This window comes from Acomys minous, assembly GCF_964271855.1.
Source record: "Acomys minous genome assembly, chromosome: 4".
Taxonomy (NCBI): domain Eukaryota; kingdom Metazoa; phylum Chordata; class Mammalia; order Rodentia; family Muridae; genus Acomys; species Acomys minous.
The window spans coordinates 21,873,972-21,896,600 of NC_140486.1; the positions used below are offsets into that span (position 1 = coordinate 21,873,972).

General features: G+C 43.7%; 1 protein-coding gene and 1 pseudogene across 3 annotated transcripts in view; one reads left to right on the top strand and one right to left on the bottom strand.

The window, feature by feature from the left end:
• The window catches only part of CCBE1 (collagen and calcium binding EGF domains 1), a 238,227-nt gene that overhangs the window by 126,808 nt on the left and 88,790 nt on the right, over positions 1-22,629 (top strand). The window lies entirely within an intron of this gene.
• LOC311595745 (alpha-actinin-4-like) lies at positions 16,217-21,794 on the bottom strand (annotated as a pseudogene). Its single transcript has 3 exons — positions 21,761-21,794; positions 19,524-19,795; positions 16,217-18,370 (listed from the first exon to the last, which is right to left on the bottom strand). The product of its transcript is annotated as an alpha-actinin-4-like (transcript).

The following is a 22,629-nucleotide window of genomic DNA, read 5'->3' on the forward strand; positions in this document are numbered from 1 at the left end:
ATGTTTGAAGTGAATCTCTTTGCCTCCCATTTCTTTTCTGCTTATCATTAATCAAAACTACTCCACTTCAGCATAAAACTCCCAAGGTGCTGAGAATGCTCAGATTTTGTTTGAAGGCCCAATCTCTCATAAACGGATGAAGGCAAAGAGGTAAAAATACAATATTGCCCAGGATTTATCTTTCTGTATTTACTCTCTAAGACACGTTTCCCGAAGCACTTTGGAGTATGTACCAAATGCCCTCCATGGCTTGTGTTTACTGAACTCCTCAGATGTAAATGTTCTCACACCTCTGTGCTTACGGCTCACCACAGATACAGGCCGACTTTGCCTTTCTTGAGAAAAAAAAAAAAAAGTATCTGCTTGAGAAAGGAGAGCCAATTCCCAGAGAGACTATTCCCTGTAAAGATGGCGGTCTGAGGCGCGCGCATGCGCGGATGTGTACGTGCCGAGGAAGCCCTTTTGGAAGAGCTGTGCTGACAGCTAGACAGGCGCCTTGGAACCTCCTGTGAAAGGCCAGTATATCTCCTAAACTTTGAAGGCTTTATGGTGTGTCGTGGTTAATGAGCTCTGAATTGTAGCTCCGTGGACACAGGCTGTAAGTAAACAAATAAGCGTGGCTATGTCCGAGAAGATCTTATTTGGGACTATCAACGGTGGAGCCAATTTGGTTTGACCAACTCCTGCTTTAAAAGAAGAGGCCATGTGCTCCAGAGTCTGTGGCTGTTCTGGCCTGACATCTGGAGGAGTGAACTAGCCACACAGTTTGTAGCTTCTGTTGTGTACTCAAGCTACCATATCATGCGTCATAAAATGGCTTAAAACAACCACCGCGTATTCATTTGCTTATTGTTCTCCATTGGAGCTAGGCTTAGGTAGCAGAGTCTCACTCCGGCTTCCCGATGTGGGTAATTACAGCCAGGATTTCCGGAAGCTCCCCTTCCAGTACTGCCATCAATTGTTGGACTGCAAGCAAAGCAAGTCAGAGGGCAGGGGAATGGCAGATAGCCTTCTGGCAAAGGCAGGCATCCAAGGTTGTCCTGGACAGATTGCTGAACCTCAGCTGGCTTTTCAGGGAAGTAAGGAGGGTAACGAGCAGCCGACTCAACAACATGGGTGGGCCACTCGTGCCAACCTCGTGTCCTCTTTCTACCTTGTCAAGTCCAGGACTATTTATCACCCGTTGTGGTGAGCAGCCGTAGATGATTCAAGTGAATTTGTAGGAAGTTTGGGAACAAGCTGATTGCCTGGCTGGCCACTGGCTCTCTGACACCGTCGCTGGCAGGACCCGCCTTAAGTGTTGTCCTACAGTCTGTCTTAGAATGTCCCTTGTGATAAGCACTCAGATGGGCTGCTTGGGATGTGGTGCCTGCTATTCCCTTAGGGGTTATTGCCTGATCAATAGAGGTTCCCTCTTCAGCGCAGGCTCACCAGATGGAGTTTGTTTGTTTTAAAAAAAAAATCAGCCTCAATCAGTGAGATCAGATATTACATGCTTGTAATTCAGTTTGCTGTTTGGAACTGTTTTGCATCCTTCAGTGGGGAGGCCATTAGCATCTGCTCCTTCAAGTTGGAGCTTGATTTATTTTGCTGGAACACTTTTTGGAGATGGCAGAGTAACAAAAAAGAAATGGGAACGGTCTCACTAAAATCAGTATCCAACATGATGGATCGCTTTCTCCAGTGCTCACTCATAGGATGCTGCCATGTTTGAATAGCATGCTGCTATCTGTGAGTACGGATTAATTCTAAGCATCTTGTGTAAAGCACAGGGTGGTCTGTGTTCCCATGTGAAGCGAAGAGCCTCACGGTATGAAATGTGTTTCTTTGGAAAAGTATTTGGCTTTAAGGACCTTCTGCAAATGGCTGGTTTCATTTACCGTTGTGGCAATTGAGTGGCTCTGTGTGGGGTTCATTATACGGCTTTCTGAGCTTTTCTGTCATATATAATTGTTCTGTGTCAATCAGGAAGAGGCTAGGAACTTAAGTAAGTCCTGCAATCTCCAGCCACCCTTTTCTTCCTATTCATTTCCCTCTTCTTCTTCCTCACATGTTCTTCTCCCTCCTCCTCCTCCTCCTCTTCCTCCTCCTCCTCCTCCTCCTCCTCTTCCTCCTCCTCCTCCTCCTCCTCCTCAGATGTGTGACCTGTGAACCACTGGTGTTTTTAATGAGCTATTTGTCATGAGACATCATCTTTAATTTTGGGTGCTAATTTAAGTTGCTCCCTTTATATAGTTGTTGATGCTGTAATCAGAGTCATTGCCCTCCCGTAGGGCCAGGTTTCTCACTGGTGCTGACATCTTGAAAACCAGTACCCTCAATTCCCAGATCAGCTTACTTTCCTACTTTTAGAGTCTGCCATGAGCGCTGCCCTTAAGTTAAACTTTAACTTAAAATCTAGGACTTCTCTGTCCTACTTTTAAGTTAAACACCCCCCCCCACACACACACACATGGCCACCACTACAACCATTTCCCATCCATTTCTCAGTTCTTACTCTCAGAACATTGGCTCTCCTGTGGACCAAGCTATTTGCTGTGCTTAGTTTTCACCATGAACCTAAGCCAAACCATAGGAAACCATAGTGAGGCGCACTTCTTGCGTGCCCATCACAGTGTTTTCAGAAAGTATTAACTGAGGAGGAAGCCCACTCTAAATGTAGATTGTAGCTTCTCACAGACAGGAGCTCAGTGTGAATAAAATAGGAGGGGAGAAAGAAGAACCATAGCAGGAGACAGACCTGCCCTAGCCTCCCATGGTGTGACTCAGGATTCCTCCCTGCCTCCCGCGCTGTGATGGGCTGGACTTCCTGAAACATGAGTCTGAATAAGCCTTCCATTAGGTTGTTTCTGTTGGATGGTTGACCACAGCCATGAACATCTTACCATCTTGCTCCTTCATCCACTCTCTCCTACCCACTTACATGGAATATGGTGTTCAACGCCTTCTCTTTAAATTCTCTTCAGCTCCTGTTCGAATCCTCATGTTCTCATTCCCACCTAAGACATATATTTAGGTTTTAAGGTCTTGAGTGTCTCTATATTCTTTCCTGGTCTAGTGGAAGCATGCATCTGGCTGTGGCCAAGAATATCATGGAAGCCATGATATTCATTGTCACTTCTGTGTGCCGATTTTTATCCAAACTCCCTTCTGCTCATTTGCAGTCACTATCTCCAGCCCAACTTGATTTGCTGGTAGAATGATTTCTTGTTTGTGTAAGGCCTACATTGTCTAGTCTTGTTGGCTGCATATATAACATGGACAAGCATTCTTGGTGCTAGGTTGTAATCCAAGAGGTACTGTGACAGTATGCAGCTATGGGACAGCAGCAAGCACCACCACAGAAGTCTTTCCCTTTCTGCCATTGGCCCTGAGAGCCACAGAAGCTTGTTTTGTTTCTTCTGGCCATCACAGGACTTGCGCCTATCTCTGCCTTCCCAGAACACCATTCCTCGATTGATTTTTGGCCTGAGGGGGTCTTTAAAGTTGGGCTAAGCTGATTGTAGATACTAAACAAAGCCACAGGTTTTCTTGTAGTCACAGGCCCCCCCGAGTTGCTTCTCGTCATTGTGGTCCATGCTTGGATGGATACTGCCAGCCCCCTGCCTTGCCTTGGAGTACACCCTTCAAAGAGAACAGCCGCAGGGCTGGACATTGTGAATAATGTTTTAATAACCACGTGTGTCCGTGTTGTGAATAAGTACAGAACTGAGGTTTCAACTCAACCATCCTGTCTCTTCCTAGGAAACATAGGATGGCAGAAAGAGGTGAAATCTGTAAGGAAAGGAAAAAAACTCAACAGGAGTCTAAACAGGAGACCTCAGATTCCCACTTGTGTCTTATTTGTCCTTCATGCGTCTCAGAGATGAGATAGAGATGACTACTGCCGATCACTAGGACATTGTCACACCAACTAAAAAGTCTGTTGGAGATTACAAAGGACTGACCAGTAAGTTAATTGGCCCTGTTCCTTCAAGACAAGGTGAGCTGATTTTAAATACTCACACACAGAGACACATCACAGACACAGATGCACACAGAGACACACAGACAGACACACACACACAGAGACACAGAGACACACAGATAGACACACCCACATACACAGGGAGACACATCATATACACATCAGACACACACTGCTGCCCCAGGTTGGCCTCTCTCCTCAGAGAATCCGAGCACCTTGCACACCAGGCTGGCTGGAGGAGAGCTGGGGGAAGATGAGCGGTGGAGTGGGGCTGGGGGAGAAGGGGTGGGAGGTGCAAGCAGGATCTCAGTCGGCATGAGCACAGGAGAAACAGTCATCTTTGGAGACAGTTTTCAGTGAAACAGCTCTCTTTATTGAGGAAACAAGGGTTATATAAACCTTGGGGAGTGGGAAGAGGTTTTTGGGGTAAGTGGACATCATTGGCTGGGGCTGGGGTGCTGGGAGTGCTTCATTTGCATGAAGAGGAATTCCAGGCGCTAGCTGGACATTTCATTATAAGGAGGTAGGAAGTTTAATCTGAACCCTGACCAGCAGGCTACATGACCACCTCAAGGGTAGCAGAAGCGGAAGTCACAAGGAGTGCACTGGGACATGTAGGCCCAGAACAGGGAGGGGATAGTTCTACTCCTGCCAGGCTCAGGAACAGATTTTCAGGGTTTGGGCGTGTCTTGACCTTACTCTTGCTCTGGGATGGCTCCCCGGTGGCACAGCTCACTTGTTCCGCAACACACAGAGACACGTCACACAAATAGACACACACATAGGCACAGGCGCGCACACACAGACACAGGCACACACACACACACACACACCATAACCTCAGCAAAATGCTTAGCCATTCCTTGGCTTTAACCAAGTTTTGGCCAGCAGCATCTCAAAGCAGTGTCGAGTGTCCCTGTCTGGGAAAAATCTCAAATCTACATATGTCCCCACCTCCCCACCACCACCCGAGCCACTTACACTCTCTTGTGGACTTGGCTAGCCTTTTTGGCCTCAGCATTTCACCTGGAACTGGTTAGTACCATGACAGGTCTCCAAGAGGAAAAAAAAAAAGTATGTGTGTAGCACCAGGAACCATCTCAGACTGTTGGAGGAATAAGCTCCCCAAAGTTATGCACTCTAAGACATGGGGATGAATAACCACCCCTCTGATTCTGAGATCCTTCTCTGGACAAGGATGCGTGTTGCAGAGTGGGGCGCCTGAGGATGACACATGCCGAGTCTTCTAAAGGTATAATTGAGTTTTGAATCTGCCATTCATTTCATAGTGTCATTTTGCATGGGTGTTACTTCCCAGCGTTCTGTCTGGTAGGCGTAGCTCACCCGGCTTCTTCTCCTCAGGAAAATGGAGGCAAAGAAGATCAGAGGCAGAATGGTGAAAGTAGGCAGATACCCACCAAAACTAGGACTTTTATTGCTATGACTTTCAAAACAGTACAAAGTGACCCCTATGGCCAGTTTCAGGAATCAAAATGCTGTGGAAGCTACAGGCTGGTCCAGATGAAGTTTCTTATCACAGATGGAAATTCCTGAGATGATTGCTGTTGTTCTCAGATAGCACAGGCCTCTTTACCAAGCCCTTCTGATTCTCTGTGGAAACTTCACTCCCTCCCTTTTCTGAGCCCACTTTCTTTTTCCCCCCTGCCCTTTTCTCCAGCATCAACCTCACTGGTCCCACATTGAACCCCCCATTCTTCTCATCTGGAACCTTCCAGTACTTGACTAATAGCCTTACTCCCTTCTCTTAATCAGTGTTACTCCCAGGTTTGTAACAGATCTCACAGACAGCTCCCAGCTAATGAAGGCCACACTCTTTAATCTGGTGTCAGATGCTTCTCCACCACAGTGACCTTTATGACAGCTTGCTGTCAGGCATGCGCACACACTCACACAACACCTTCCCTCTAGGACTCTGTGCCTAAAAGCTCTTTCTTCCTAATGGCTCACATATGTGCCAGCTTTATGTTCAAATTCCACTATCTTGTGGGCTCAACCCGCAAGCCAACCCCTCCCACATTCCAACTTCCGTTTCCGGCCTTGAGTTATGACTGTGATCACATCTTTGTTCGTATGGAATGTCAACTATCCATGGCTAATGACTGTGTGTTAATGCTTTGTGTGACTGACTTTCCCAGTATAAGCGTTTTTGCTTAGGGTAGTGGTAGTGGTGGTTGGAAAGAGCGTCTTGTAGCCCAGACTTGCTCTCAAACTTGCTACGTATTGAGGATGGCCCTTAATTTCTCATCCTTATTCTTCAGCCTCCAAAAATGCTGCAATTACTATCACATGCCACCATGCCTGACTAGGAATTGATTATCTTATATTTTAAGTCTATTAAATTGTTTTCAGCATACTTTAAAGAATCATTTATGCACGTTAAAGATGTTCATATCTTAGTAATGTATTTAAACACATATTTTATTTCTAATTGTGTGTATATATGTGTGGAGGAGGGCATAGACACATGTGAGTTAAGATGCCAAAAGAGACCAGAAGGAGCTATCAGATTTGGTAGAGCTGGAGTTACAGGTGATTATGAGTCGCCTTCCATGGGGTTGGGAACTGAACTTGGGTCCTCTGCAAGAGCAGTGTGTGCTCCTCACTGCTGAGCTGTTGCTCCAGCCCCTTACATTTAGAGATGCCCACAGATTATGGAGCATTGACTTAAAATGGACGAGGATGGAGTTCTTAAGTTAGAGAATCATGCAGGTTCCCCAGTAACTATGAATTGTAGTCTTCCAGGAAGCAGTCTTTCTTAGAACGTGAAGGGACCAAATTCTGGAGGATGGGAAAAAATGGGACATCTGTGGGAAACTCAAAGCTCCATTAATTTAAAATACTTATTATATGCGTAAAACCTGGAAAACTGACAGGTTTGACTTCTATACTTTTTTTTTCCTTCAGAAGATTAATGTGTTTATATTCAAGTAACAGATTGGGGGAAATATTTAGAGAATGTATAATGGACAAAGGATTACTATTCCTCAAGTAAGAATTACTACAGGAATTGTAAGGATTAAAATTAACAAAAATAGATCAAAGCTTTTGTTTCAGGGTCAACTGCTTTCGAACGAACTGCCTCAAATGTAGCTCAGATAAATCCCATTAGGGTATAATCTTGGGGCACTAGGCTCAGTTGGGTGGTTTTCCTTTTTATTGTGTTCACAGGGCTCAGTGGTCAAGATTGCTTCTTCATTTACATATCTGGGGTTCAGCTATGGTAGTTGGAACAGTCAGCCCTTTCTTTCTCTGTGGAGGTTTTCTGAGAAAAGGCTGAGCTTTGTATGGTAGCTTAGATTCCTAAGGGCCAAGCTACTCAAGAAAATAACTCACTGTGACCGTACTTATCAAGCCTGTGAGAAACTCCTAATTTCCAACCGGCCAGAGCAAGCCATAAGACCAAGGCCATTCCCAGAGCCCAAGTAGGACATGAGGACACAGGAACATAAACCTGACATGTGATTCTGTAGAAGCTGCAGCAGCTGCAGTCCCAAAACACACACAGACAGACGATTTGCTGAATAAATGGGAAGCAGTAATGAATGTGAAAGAATAAAAGCTTGTTAAAGAAATGCAGATAAAGCTGAGATACTATTTACATTAGGACAAGGGACCGACCACACACTTAATCCATACATTCTCCAGTGTGCAGGTAACATCTAGTGTTTACAACCTTATGGAGTGTGTAAACCAGCATGAATTGAGAAAAGGGTCACTTGACAGAGCATATCCAAATTAGGACGTGCACGACTGAAATTCCATTTCCCCATATGAAAGCATTGCCACAGCTTTCTCAGAGTGCATTACCTATAGATTTATTTTTAACTTTTTGAGAGCTCCACACACTGAATCCAATGAATGATGTTTCCCTCTTTTACATCCTCTCCAATACTTGTTGGTTGTTTTCTTGATCTTTGCCCTTGTGACAGGCGTAAGATGAAACCTCAAAGTTGTTTTGACTTGTGTTTCCCTGATTGCTAAGGATGTTAGACATGCTTTGAGATATTTCTTAACTCCTTTTGTTTTTGTTTTTGCCATTTGTGTTTCTTTTTTTCCTCTTCTTCTTTACTATTTTTCTTTCTTTCTTTCTTTTTTTATATATACATATATTTTTGGTTCTTAATTTGAAAACACATTCTTCAAATCTGTAGCCCGTTTCCTTGTTGATTTTGCTTCCTTTTTGAGTTCCCTGTGTGTTCTAGATATTAAACCTCAGTCAGATGTCTGGCCGGCAAAGAGTCTCCCATTCTGTGGGCTACCTCTTCATCAGGTTGATTGTTTCTTTTAGCTGTGCAGAAGCATTTTAGTTTTATGAGGTCCAATTATTGTTGGCCTCAGTTCCCCGGGGCAACGGGATCCCATTCAGAAAGCACCTTTCTACCCTCACATCATATAGGGAGCCACCTATATTTACTTCTAGCAGCTCCAGTGTGCAAAGTTTCCCATTGAGGCCTTTGATCCATTTGCAGTTAGTTTTTGTTCAGGGTGACAGATAACGGATCAGTTTTGATCTTCTACATCCAGATTTCTCAGCACTATTTGTTGAAGATTCTGTCTTTTCATTGTTGTTTGGTTGGGGTTTTTTGTTTGTTTGTTTGTTTGTTTTTGTTTTATCTTTGTCAAATGTTAGAGTTCTGTAGTTACATATACTCAGGTTTGGGTCTTCTGTTTTAATCCGGTTCGTCTATGTGCCTGTTTCTGTGCCAGTAGTGTGCTGTTTTTATCGCTACAGCTCTGTAATACGCCATGAGATCTGGAATGGAAATCCCTTCAGCATTACTGTTTGTGCTCAGAATTGGTTTAGCTATCCATGGTCTTTTGTGGTTCCATACAAATTTTGAGATTTTTTTTTCTATATCGTAATCAGTGATATAGGGAATTATATTGGGATTGCATTGACTCCATAAATAGTTTTTTGGAAAATGGTCATTTTAAAAAATTACTACCAACCCATGAACACATGATGGCTTCCTTTTTTTTTTTAAGCATTTAAACACTTTTCTGCTTTTAAAGTTGGTTCTAAACACTTTTCTGCTTTTAAAGTTGGTTCTGTATCCTCTCACTTTACTGAAACTGTTGCTCATTTCTGGAAGTTTCTAGTAGAATTTTTAGAATCTTTTAGGTATAAAATCATATCATCAACAAGTGGGCATAATTTTACTACTTCTTTTCCTATTTGTACTCTTTTAGTTTCTTTCTCTTGTGCAATTGCTTCATCTAGAGCTCTGAGTTCTGCTGTCAGTGGGACTACTTATAATAATGTTGGCCACAGGTTTCGCATATGTCTTTATTATTTTGAGTTATATTCCCTCCAGTCCTACACTTTCTAGGACCTTTATCATGAAGGCATGTTAGATTTTGTCAAAAGCTTTTTCAGCAGCTACTGAGATGGTCATATGATTTTTGTCTTTATATTCTCTTGTGTGAATTTACTACATTTATTGATTTGTGTATGTTAAACCATCCCTTCATCTCTGGAGTACAGCCAACTTGGTCATGGTGGATATCATTTTGATTTGTGTCTGTATTGGTTTGTGAGTATGTTATTGAGGATTTTTGAATCTATGTTCATCAGGAATGTCGGATGGTAGTCTTGTTTTTGTATGTGCATGTGTGTTTAGATGGTTTGGGTATTAGAGTGGTACTAATTCATAGAAGAGGTTTGGGAGTATTCCTCTTTCTCTGTTTTTCTGGAAAAGGTCAGAAGGGTTGGCTGTAGATCTTATTTGAAAATCTGATAGGGTTCTGCTATGAACCCATCTGGGCCTGGATCTCTTTCAGTCAGAAGACTTTCTACTGCTGTGTCAATCTCTTTTGCTCTGTTAGGTTATTGGTCTATTCTTGATTTGATGTTGACTGTTTGGATGAGTCTAGAAAGTCATTCACTTCTTTCAGATTTTCCAACTAACTGGAGTATAGGTTTTTAAATCTATAATTTCCTCTTTAATAGTCAGCACTTCTTTGGTGTATGTCTGAGTGTTTCCCTGTTTATTTCTGATTCTGGTAATTTATTTGGTTTCTCTCCTTCTTTCATTCTGTTAGTTGGTCCAAAGAGTCTGTTGATCTGATCTTTCCACAGAACCACCTCTGAGCTTCATTAACGCTTTGTATGTATTATTTGTCTCTATTTCACTCATTTTGTTCAGACTTTTATTATTTCTTATCATCTTCTGGACTCGGGTTTGGTTGTTCTCCTTTTTCCAAATTCTTAAGTTGCATCATTAAGTCATTTATGTTTGTCTTTTCTGATTTTTTGATGGAGGCACACTGAATTAAAATTTTTCTCTCATGATACTGCTTTTAATGTGTCCCAGAGGTCTTGGTGTCTTTTCAGTTTTCATTTAGTTTTAGGAATTTTAAAAACTTTCTTTCTTGATTTCTTCTTTGACACAATTCATTCAGTATGAGTTGTTTACTCTCCATGAGTTTATGTGTTTACTGGGTATTTGTGCACTGCACATTTTAAGTTTTATTGTATGATGGTCAAATAGAACACATAGAGATTTTGAATTTTCTGAGTTTGAAAAGATTTGTTTTATGTTCCATGATATGGTCTTACTTTAGAGAAGCTTCCACGGGCGGCTAAGTGGAATGTATGTTCTTTGATGTTTAGATGGAGTATTCTGTAGATCTCTGTAGGTGATGTATGGAGATCATTTAATTTAATTTAATTGTTTTTCTGCTTACTTTTTGTCCAGATGAATTGGCCACTGGAGAAGTCTGTATGCTGAAATCACCAGCTTTTAGTGGGTTGATGTTAATCTGTGTCTTTAATTTTAGTAATATGTCTTTTATAATATTGGTTGTACTAGAGTTTGATAAGTATATGCTTAGCATGCTAATTCTTCTTTCCTAAGCATTCTCTTAGTTAAAATGAAGCTAGAATGAAGTGTTCTTTTTTGCCTCTACTGTTTTGGTCTGAAGTCTGTTTTGTCAGATATTAGGATGGTAGTAACTGCCTGCCCCCTGGTCCCCATTTGCTTAGAATTCTTTTTTTTCCCCATTCTTTTACATTAATCTGATGCATATCTTTAAAACTAAGGTGATTTCTTGTAGACAATGGATAGATTGATTTTGTTTCTTAGTCACTTAGCTAACTCCTGTTATTTGATTGAACAACTGAGAACATTAAGAGTTCATCATTTTTGAAAGATGTATTGCGTTGGCTGCAGTCATTTCATTTCCCCTGTGTTCTTAATTGTACTTTGTGTTTCAGTAATATGGCTTCATTTGTTTTCTCTCAGCTATTCTTATTTCTCTCATTAGTCCAAAGTATTGCTTTCTATTGTCAGTTTAATATTGACTTGCTTGGCATAAATTCTTTTTTAGGTTGTTTGTGTCATAAGTTGTTTCCCCTTTATCCTTCAACTATGGCAGATAATTTTGTAGGTACAGTGGTTTAGGCTGGTAGTTATGAACTTTCATAACTTGAAGTGCATTAGCTGCAAGCATTTCTGACTTTGAAAGTTTCCTTTGGAAAATCAACTATGAGTTATGTTTTTTTCTCTTAAAGCTTTTAATGATCTTTATTTCTTTGGAGTATAACTTAGTGTGTTAGCTATGGCATATTGTGAGGAGTTTCTTTTCTGGTCTTATCTGATGCTCTGCAAGCTTCTTATATGTGTGGATGTGTCTTTCCTTAGTTTGTGGAAGTTTTCCTTTATCATTTTGCTGATGAACTGGTCTGTACCATTGACCTTGGATTCTCCTTCCTCATCTATGCACATGATTCAAATGTTTGGTGTTTTTATGATGATCCATATCTTACATGTCCCCTGAATGTGTATGTGATTTGTTAAAAAGGTTTTTAAAATTATTCTTTGCTTGTTTGGTCTACCTATTCATGATCCATTCTACTAGTAGTATTTTCCCTTGAGTTTTTGAATTGGATGTTCAGTTTCATTTGAAAATTCCATTTTTGGTTCCATCTTCATTTCTTCTTGCATTCTCTTCAACATCTCTATCTTCTGATCTAAGTGAGTTTTTAAATCCTGGGTCATCATCTTCCTTGTTTTATTTATTCTTATATGTGTGTTTTTCTTGGGCTAATTCTTTACATCTTCTTTTAACTCCTTGAATTCTTTGAGTTTATGATTCTGTTAACCTCTATGTCCTGGTTCACCAAAGTAATTCTCTTAGGAGAACATTTTCATAGGACTGTCAATCTTGGGCTTGGAGTGAAGGCAAGGGTGGATATTGTCTTGATCTTTCATATTATTTTTGTTTCTTGTAACAAGACTTGGGCCTGTTTACTTCTTTTATAGACATGGTAGGCTGGGACAGAGCACAGGAGACACAAGAAGAGGATGTAGAGTAGGAGAAATGAAGGAAGTAACAGGGACACAGTAGTCTGAGCTGGTACACAGGATGTATATTCTGATCAAAGCCTGAAGGTTGGGGGGCAGCACGGGTGGGACTGACCAGACTAGACCAGGGCCCTACATGTAGATATAACTAGGAGAGGGTGCTTGGAAAGGAAGCTCTGGTGCAAGGTAGGAAGGCCTGGCTTCTGAGAGGTTGGATATGACACTGCTTTTTCTTTTTTTTTATCAAGGTCTGGATAGCTGCCCTTGTTGTCTCAGAACTCACTGTGTAAACCAGGCTGACCTCAAACTCACAGAGATGTGCTTAACTCTGCCTCCCAAGTGGTGGAATTAAAGGCATGTGATGCCACACCCAGTGATGCCCAGTTTTTTACAATCTACTCACCTGTGGCGCCCGCACCACCGCGATACCAAGTCGGGGGCAAGGGACTGTGGATTTAACTCATGCACACACGCGCGCGCACACACACACACACATACACACACACACACACACACACACACACACACACAAACACAGTGGGTCCTTCGTGCTAAGAGAGCAGCAGCCACAGCAGCAGCCGCAGTAGCGGTTTACTATTCTCGTGCCAGAGTTCCAAAGAGCCTTCTTATAGGCAGCAAAACAGGAATCCTCCTCCCAGGTGAAATCTCTCAAGAGGTGATTGCACACAGGAGGAAAAGTCTGGAGGAAGGGAGGGGCACGTTCTCAGAGCAGTAAACATGACTAGCTAACCAAGATAAACATAGACATGGAAGCTGCTAGAAACAGGACATGAAACAGCAAGACAGGCAGGCAGCCCAGTCGGGCCTGGTTCCTACACTCACCATGTTATTTAACGCAGATACGGAAATGAGCTCATATCAAACCCAAAGCTCCTGTCTGGGAGGTGTAATGTAAAAAGCCGAGTGTTTAATACCAAGACTACATCAGTGGTAGGAAGCCAGATCTGTGTTTTTTTGTCAAAGGTTTCCTTCTGCTACATAAACACATCACTGTCATCCAGTTTTCCTCCTCCTTCCCACATCTTCTTAATAGAGACAATGATATTTTTTACTTTTAGGGCTGGAGAGATGGATTAGTGGTTAAGAACGCATACTGCTCCTGCAGAGGACCAGCGTTTGGTTTCCAGCCCTATGTCAGGGGGCTCACAACCACCTGTGACTCCAGCTCCATGGAGAGTTGATACCTCTAGCCTCTGCTGGCATACCCCCCAACCCACATACACATAACTAAAAACAATTTTTAAAAATCTTCAAAATTTTCACTTTGTGCTATGAAGCTCTTTATGTGACATCAGCAACAAGAGCAGTAGGGGGTGCTAAAGATGGGGGAAGAAAAAAGGACCGAAAAGGGAAAAATCTATCTCACACACACTCTCCAAGATCCCACACACATATAGAATCTGCAAAAGCTATTCCCCCTAGAAGCAGAGGAGGAAGGGGGGCGGGGGGTTTACCAGAAGCCGTGGGTGGAGATGGGTTAACTAGTACAAAGTTAGACTTCCGTAAATTCTAGTGTTCTGTTACACGGGAGGGTGATTACAGTGAACAGGATCTCGTGGTATAAATCAAAATAGCCAGAGTAGAGCAGCCTGATGCTCTCATCACAAAGACATGAGAGCGCTGGAGATGACAGATGCCTTACCCATGCTGAGTCAGCCCATGCTCAGCCTATGATGCACCCTACAGAGCTGAATAGACCTGCCAATATAAGGCCATGTGTAGAAACCTAAAACAACAGACTTGGAAGAAAAACAGAAACGTAAACACCCCTCCCCCCCATCCCCAAAACCTCCTGCCTGAAGCAGAGGGATGAAGGGCTGTTGGTATGCATGACTCCTACTTTCCACATGTGTTGTGAAAGCCCGTTTTCCTTTGTCTCTATAAAGAGTGCATTCCAGCAAGGCACTCCTGTGTCTGCCTCGTGTCCATCATGATGGAGGTTGCTGAATAAGCTGTGTGGGCTGCTTAAAAACAAACAACAAAAATCAAAAGAAAACAAGAAGAACTTTCTGTCTGAAGGTCAGAGCCAGATGTGTGTGGGGTGCAAGGATGGGCCTCAGTCAGTGAATCTCACCATTTTTATAAGGAAAGCGGTATGTAGCAGTGCATATGCATTTCATAGTGGAGAGTTGATTTCTTTAAATCTCTTAGTAATAGGCGGGGGTGGGGGTGGGGGGGTAGATGCTCAGTATTTAAGAGCATCTACTTACTGCCTTTGCAGAGGACCAGAATTTGGTCCACAGCATCTGAGTTGTGTGGCTCACAATCACTTGTATAGCACATCTGACACACATACTCCAACATACACATACACACTAATAATAATAAAAATAAATCTTTATAATATTTTAAAAGATGGACTTAACGCAACATATTTGTAGCTGATAAGGGCATTAGAGTTATTGTTAATATTACTATGGAGAGGATCAGTGACATCTCATGAAAGATCAAAGGTAGGACAAAGTCAGTTTGACCCCAACCATCCCCATTTAGGGATTCACCCACTAAAGAACTAATGCCATTTATTAAAGTGACAGTGTTCTTGCAAGGCATGGCATTCATCTGCCTGATACAGTCTTTGTATTGTATATATTTTATGAATTTAAATCCATGTGCAATATTTTATTTCCTAGCAAGTTATTTTTTCTATTCAAATCCTTTATTTTATTTTAATTTCTTAAATTTGTTGTCTTATAAATTACATCTCAACTGCAGCCACCCAAGCCATCCACTCCTCCTCCAATTTCATTCAGAAAAGGGCCGACACCCCCCCCCCCCCGGCATATCAAGCAAACATGGCATGTCAAGTTGCAGTAAGACTAGGGACCTCCCTCATATTAAGACTGGATAAGGCAACACAGTAAGAGGAAAAGGGTTAAGTTATTTTTATAAACTGAAAAAGAAAACCATAACATCTACTTTCTATGATTTTGTATTTTTATAAAAGATGGGTCTATTTATGACACACGTTGAGATACCTATCACAGTCTGACCCTGTGTTCTTGCTTGTCGGATAATTACATGCTACTTTCAGATCTATAAATTTTGTCCTTAGCGTTGGTCTTAACTATTTTCACATTTTCCCAAGAAGATTCACCTAGTTTAAATACACAGCCAACGGTTTCCTCATTACATCCCTTTCTTAGATTTTTTTTTTTTTAAGTTAGGTGTCTATGTGTGAATGGCATGTGAGTACAGTTACCTGTGGAGGCCAGAAGAGGGTGTCAGAGGGCGAAGTTACTGTTGGTTGTAGGTGCTAGGAACAGGACCCAGTGTATGCTCTTGTAACTGCTCAGCCATCTTTCCGGTCTCTCCTTTTCACATCTTAAACTATTAGCCATAGTGAAACTTATTTCAAGTCCTTTCAGGGTAGGAAAGAGAAACCTACTTTAATATTTCATTTTTACTTAAAGCTCTTCCCCGAAACACTGTTAGTGTGAACCTGGCAGAGTTTTAGATTCTTTAGCTTGGTTGTTCATGTTGCCCTCACAGATCATCCATGTCAAATTCTGCAGGAAGTAACTCCTGTGGAATTCTATGCTCCTGCCAATCAAAAGCATGGGTCCAGTTTTCATGTTTTAATCGGCTTCTGGGTGACTTTAGAGCCCAGTGGACTATGAAGCCAAGGGAGTCTTTCTAAGACGGAATCCAAAATGAATCCTAGATATGTTTGCTGGTTTGTTCTTTTTAAAAAAAATTAAAATAATGTTTAAACTACTGGGTGGCCTGAGTTTGGGGGGAATCTTGGAACAATCAGTCTTTCCTTAGTGGGCTTTGAAAGTCCACTAGTAACTAGCTACAAGAAGAGGGGCGTGGCCAAGGAGGGCACTGGAGGGCTGAGTTCCATGGGGCTCTTTGTGAGGACACTTGGACAAGGATGACTATTCAAGGGGCGAGAGTGTTACCCGAAAAGCAAGCGTTCGCTGTTGCAGAGCACCCAATGCAGGCCTCTGGTGCTTTCTTGTATTTTCCAGGCCTGGCTTTGTTTCACAGCGCTGTTACACAAATTCTTTCCGGTGAGGATCTGGTTCTCCACCTCGTTGACGGTGTGGGCAATGGTGGTGAGCAGCTGCTCCCAGCCCCCACGCATATGCTCCACGATGTAGTTGGTGTGCTTGTTGTTGAAGATGAGGGCTTTCTGTGTGAGCTGCTGCTGCTGCTCCAGCAGGTCCTGGTTGGGCTTGTAGTCCACAATGCTGTGTTCATACTCCTTCAGGTGGCTCTGCGAGCCTTCCAGAGTCCCCTTCATCTCGACGGAGATGCGCCCGATCTCCTCCATCTTGGTCTGGATCCAGGGCCCCACCACATTGGCCTGGCTAGCAAACTGCGGGCGGAGGTGCTCATGGGATTGCGGTTTGCTCTGCTCCTCCGGGAGTGTGCCGTCCCATTTTGGCACCAGCTGCCACATCTTCTCCCACTTGGAGTCGATGATCTTGGGGGGCGGGGGGGGGGGAAGGTGGTGATGGCGGTGTAGGGGTTGCGGCATGACAGCTTGATATGGTTGCCCTAGGCGATCCTGTGGGCCTCTTTGTGGATGGCTAGAGTGGCCTCACGCTCCCTGTGAGCATCGGACAGGATAGACTTGAACTGGTCATGGGCTAAGACCAGGCCCTCGATCTCCTCGATGGTGTGGACGATGAACATGTCCGGCAGGTCCTCCCTCCATGCCACTCTCCATCCAACCGGTGAAGGGTGCGGCCTATTTGGTGTACCCCAAGTGCAGGTGGTCGACGGTCTCTAGCTGTTTCTCTGTTTTCTCCAAGGCTTCGCGGTAACTATGGGTCAGAGAGCCCAGGACATCCCACTAGTCGCAGATCTCCTGGCACCGAGTGTTGACGTTGTGGGAGTCATAGCAGTGCAGCTCGTTGGGCTCCTGGTCAATTGCAGCAATCCGTTCCTCTTGGTCCTCGTGTGCGGCCAGGTCACTTTCAAAGGCCTCGTGCTTGCACATCAGAGCTTTGATGTCGGCAGGGTGGCTGCCTCATAGTCCTGGTGCTTCCACATGGCCTCCTTCCTGTCCATCCAGGCCTCGTGGATGGGGTTCTTCTGCAGGAAACTCTCATCCAGGTGGTCAAGTCGCTCCAGCCTACAGATTTCATTCAACAGCCGTTCTCCATAGCCCTTCTCGGCCTGCTCCAGGTGTTGCCAGCCATTGTTGATGCCCGAGACCATGCTGCCCTCTGAGAGTCACCCAGGTGCTGAGCCGCAGCCTGTTTTGTAGTATATTAAAGTTGGTCTTCAGCTGGCACTCCTGCACCTTGGGAGGCTTGTGCACACACAGATAGTCTTGGAGGTCCTCGGGCTTCTGTTGTATCTCCTGGATCGCCTTCTGAGGCACATGGTCCTCCAGCCAAGGGATGGTATGTCCGATCCACTCCAGGAGATCACTCACTGGCCGGATGTCCATAGTCTTCCATCAGGCGCTCATTTTCCTGGTTCACAGCCAGCACCTTGCAGATCCGGTTGGCGGCAGTCTCAGCCTTCTGTCCTCCTGAAAGGGCAGGGTAGAAGCTGGGCACAAACGTCATTATGGGCTTCTTGTCCAGTTGGTCTGTGTTCACGATGTCCTCAGCATCCAACATCTTGGGGATATCAAGGTTATTTTCAGCCACTTCGAAAGCGCAGTTTAGGTTGGTGACTAGATCATCCATCAGCTCGGGTCTGTGAGGGTAGATGAGGGCATTGAAGGTGAGACCATCCTTCCAGCTGATGTGGATTTCTGGACGTTGACTTTTTTATATGGGGGCATCTTTCTCAGGCACCAGAGGAGGAGCCCTTCCTTGGCAGAGGTCTCTTCCACAGAGATGTCCTGGATGGTGAACCTGAGGGTGATGGGCAAGATCATTCCCAGAGTCATCTTTGCATTGTCATCCACAATCTCTTCTGCTCCAATGGACTTGACTCTCTTGCTGGCGATGAAGTCTAGGACTTTGTTCACGTTATTGGTCTTGCGCGCTCGCATCTTCCCGGGCTGTGACCTTGGCAACTGCTCCCCTGATATGACCTGCGGCAGAGGCATGCGCTTGAGCCTATCCCGGAAGTCCTTGTCCATGTTCTTTTTTTTTTTTTTAATTTATTCATATTACATCTCAATGGTTATCCCTTGTATCCTCCCATTCCTCCCTCCCTCCCATTTTCCCCTTACTCCCCTCCTCTATGACTGTGACTGAGAGGGGCTTCCTCCCCCTTTATATGCTCATAGGGTATCAAGTCTCTTCTTGGTAGCCTGAGTACCACCAGGTCTCCCCCTCCAGGGGACGTGGTCAAATATGAGGTACCAGAGTACGTGTGAAAGTCAGTCCCCACTCTCCACTCAACTGTGGAGAATGTTCTGTCCATTGGCTAGATCTGGGTAGGGGTTTGAAGTTTATGGCCCGTATTGTCCTTGGCTGGTGCCATAGTTTGAGTGGGACCTCTGAGCCCAAATCTGCCTGTCATAATGTTCTTCTTGTAGGTTTCTAGGACCCTCTGGATCCTTCTGCTTTGCTATTCTCCCATGCTTCTCTCATCTAGAGTCCCAATAGGATGTCCTCCCCTCTGTCCCAGTTTCCTGGTAAGTGAAGACTTTCATAGGACATGGCCCTTGGGCTAGTATGCAGATATAAGTGAGTATATACCATTTGAGTCTTTCTGCTTCTGGGTTAACTCACTCATTATGATCATTTCTAGCTCAATCCATTTGTCCACAAATTTTGGGAATTCCTTGTTTTTAAAAGCTGAGTAGTATTCCATAGTGTAAATGTACCACAGTTTCTTTATCCATTCTTCTACTGAGGGACACTTAGGCTGTTTCCATGTTCTGACTATTATGAATAAGGCTGCTATGAACATGGTTGAGCAAATGTTCTTGTTGTGTGCTGGAGCATCTTCTGGGTATATTCCAAGGAGTGGAATAGCTGGGTCTTGCAGAAGCCCTATTCCCAGTTTTCTGAGATAGCACCAGATAGATTTCCAAAGTGGCTGTACTAGTTTGCATTTCCACCAGCAATGAAGGAGTGTTCCTCTCTCTCCACATCCTCGCCAGCATGTGGTGTCACTTGAATTTTTGATCTTAGCCATTCTGATGGGTGTAAGATGGAATCTCAGAGTTGTTTTGATTTGCATTTCCCTGATGACTAAGGATGTTGAGCATTTCTTTAAGTGTTTCTCAGCCATTTGATATTCCTCTGTTGAGAATTCTGTTTAGTTCCAAGCCCCATTTCTCAATCCTTGATCTGAGTGCCGGCCTTCCGCAGGTGGGAGTTGTACCAGGCTGTGAAGGTCTTGCACTGCTGCTTCTCTCAGACCAGGTCCAAGAGCAGGTCCCAGCCCTAGTCATCCTCCTGAGCCATGTAGTCACCCGTGCTGAGGCTGCCGCCCGAACCATTGCTGCAACTACTCAGGCCTTGTGGGTATGCCTGGTTTGCCACGTGTACTCCATCATACCTCTGCCTCTTGCTAGCCCGCTGGTCCACTCCTGCCTCAGCTCCTGGCCCTGTGCCTGAGCCTCAGACTCTACAGGCTGCCACTTCAGCTGCTTTCAGCCTGCCCCTTTTTATTCATTTTAACATCCCATGTGTAGGCCCCTCCCTCCTCTCCTCCTAATCCCACCCCCCACCCCCTTTCCTCCTCCCATATTCAGATACTTAAACCGCAGCACTGTTGAGGTGGGAGCAGCGTTGAACTTAGAGGTTGGAGGCCACACAAAAGTGGGGCATGGCAGTGTCCTGGATGAAACAGGTGGAAGGATTCATGTTTTTATTTTTTATCATAAATTAGAAAATAAACTTCTGTGGTGTAGATAGATTGAGTTCATCTGCACAAGTGCTGCTGTGGGGAACTTCATCAGGGAGAAGAGGCCATTTTGGCACTTTACCCTAAATCAGTTTAAACAACTGGAAAAAGACCTACCCCTTCCATCAAAGGGGAATGGTGGCTTATGCCTTCCACTTTCCTATGCCCACCCACAGCGCTGACCCAACCACAGTCCAGCTGGAAGAGGGACAGAACCAGTACGTTCATTGGAACCTATCTGATCCTTTGTTATCCCAAATTATTTATGAGGCCGAAAATACACTGCCTTCTTGGTCCTGTTTATAATTTACTCAATTAATGATGTTGAGATTGAGGTGTTGGCTCCTTTGGGCTAGACCTAATAGAAGGACTAGAATAAACTCAAAACAACCTCAGATGGCCTGTAGCACTGGGTTTTTTTTTTTCCCTCAATGGAAGAAATATTAAGGACTGGTCATAAAGTCATCAGTTTCCTACAGATGATTAAGTATAATACATTAACATTGTATAAATATTTTCTTGTTCCCCTTGCCTCAGAACTCAGAACTGAGAACTGTATGGGTTCGGGTTATGCACTAATCAAGTGCTTTGAGGAGAACTCTAAAGAGAAGACAGGGGAAACTACCACGTACCACCACCTTGGGTGGATCAAAGGCATGCAGAATTTGGGGGAAAAAATCCAAACCCACTATTGCAAAACTTATTTTTAAAGCAAAGAGACTTATACTGTGTTCAAACCATAACCTATAAAAAAAAACCCTTAGCAATCATAGTCCCTTAGACTATGATAACATATAGCAGACATTATGGTTTTTAGTGAGTATGCTTCGAAGGCTGTGTAGATAATACAATTTCGGGGAGAACAAGACTTTCCCTTTAGAGTTTCCAAAGGGAGAAGAAAAGGTGATGCATTCGGGGGAACTATGGGTATAGTCAGATTTACCCGCCCCGGAGAATTAGGGGTGATGTTTATTTGACTTTCTGCCTGCTTTTTATCACTAGATGGTGGATGCTGTTTTTAATTATGCGCATATGTCTGTGTGTGCATATGTGCACATGAGAACAGATGCCTGTGAGAGCTAGAAAGAGTGTCAGATCCCCTGGACCTGGAGTTACGGGCAGTTATAACTGGAGATGCAAACATGGGTGCTGGGAATTGAACTTGGGTCCTGTGAAAAAACAGTGCCCACTCTTAACCACTGAGCCAGCTCTCCATACCCAAAGGTTAAAGACTATGTTAGGTATCAGTTGCTGTGTAGCAAATTATCTCACTCCCTGACAACTTAAAACAGTACATGTTTTCCTAGTTAGTCTTTGTTGGTAAAGAATTTGTGTACTGTCTTTGAGTCCCTCCTGGGTTATGGTATGTGTCATCTCAGTCATAAGGTTGAGGTTGCTTCATGGTTCACTCAAGGAAGAAAGAACTTTCAAGCTCCTGTGGTTATTGGCAAGGTTCAGTTTCTCATGAAATGCTGGACAAAGGGCCTCAGTTTTTCACTGGCTCCTGGCCATCCCCAGTTGTTTGCCAAACATGTTTCTACTGCATAGCAGCATGCTTCACCAAGGCATGCAAACCACAAGACATCGGCGACAGTTGGCCAGTGAGTGGAGGCCTTGAGCTTTTGTAGCTGAAGGGCAGAAGTGGCATCTTGTCACCTTTGCCATATCTCACAGCCTTCAAGGGACGAGGGTTCCATGAGGCACATCGCTACGCACAAGGAAGGTGAACTCAAGTGGTCAGCATACATACCTGTCTTCCAAAGACCTTGCAAGTCCTGCCAGGCCACGCCTATCCTAGTCACCTGTAAATGTTCGAAGTGCTTCCTGAATATATGGCATCCTTAGGGCTGCTCAGTTTTCACTCCTTTCACACAGGACGTTAATATGTAAGGAGTTTTATCCAGTTCCCTTTTCCTAATATTCACCATAAGTAAACACGTCTATTACAGTGTTGTTAAATTGGCCTTTGGGGAATTTGATATTTAGCATGACAGCCAGGCAACATGTACTTTGTGTGAAGAGAAGACAGGAGTAATGGGTGTGGAAGACACTGGCTATAGCATTTGGTCTGTTGGCGCTCTTTCATTGTTCTTGGCCATATCATGATAGTGCATGGAAACCTGTTTGTGATTATGCTTAAAAAATGGGCTTCAGCTTTTCTGACAAATAAGAACTTTATCAGAGATGACTCAGGATGGAAATTAAGAGAAAACAAGGGTGGGTGTGTATTTTGGCAACTGAAGATGCATGTTCCCTTGAAGTTCTTTGAAGCTTGGGATGCATCTGAAATTTACTACGGACTTTCTGAGAATTAACCCATCCATTTTCTAGCTATTCTATATTAGATTTAAATGTGCTTATATTATTCTTGGCATCCTTATTTTATGAGGCCATAAATCTTTAGGGATGTTATTGACTTGCCCTATTTAATGAAAATCAAAATGCTTTGCTGAAGAGTACCTTATTTTGGCAGTATTGCATATTTATAAGCACATCTATTTAAAATGTATTTTGTGGTCACTGTATTACAGGCATTCTTCA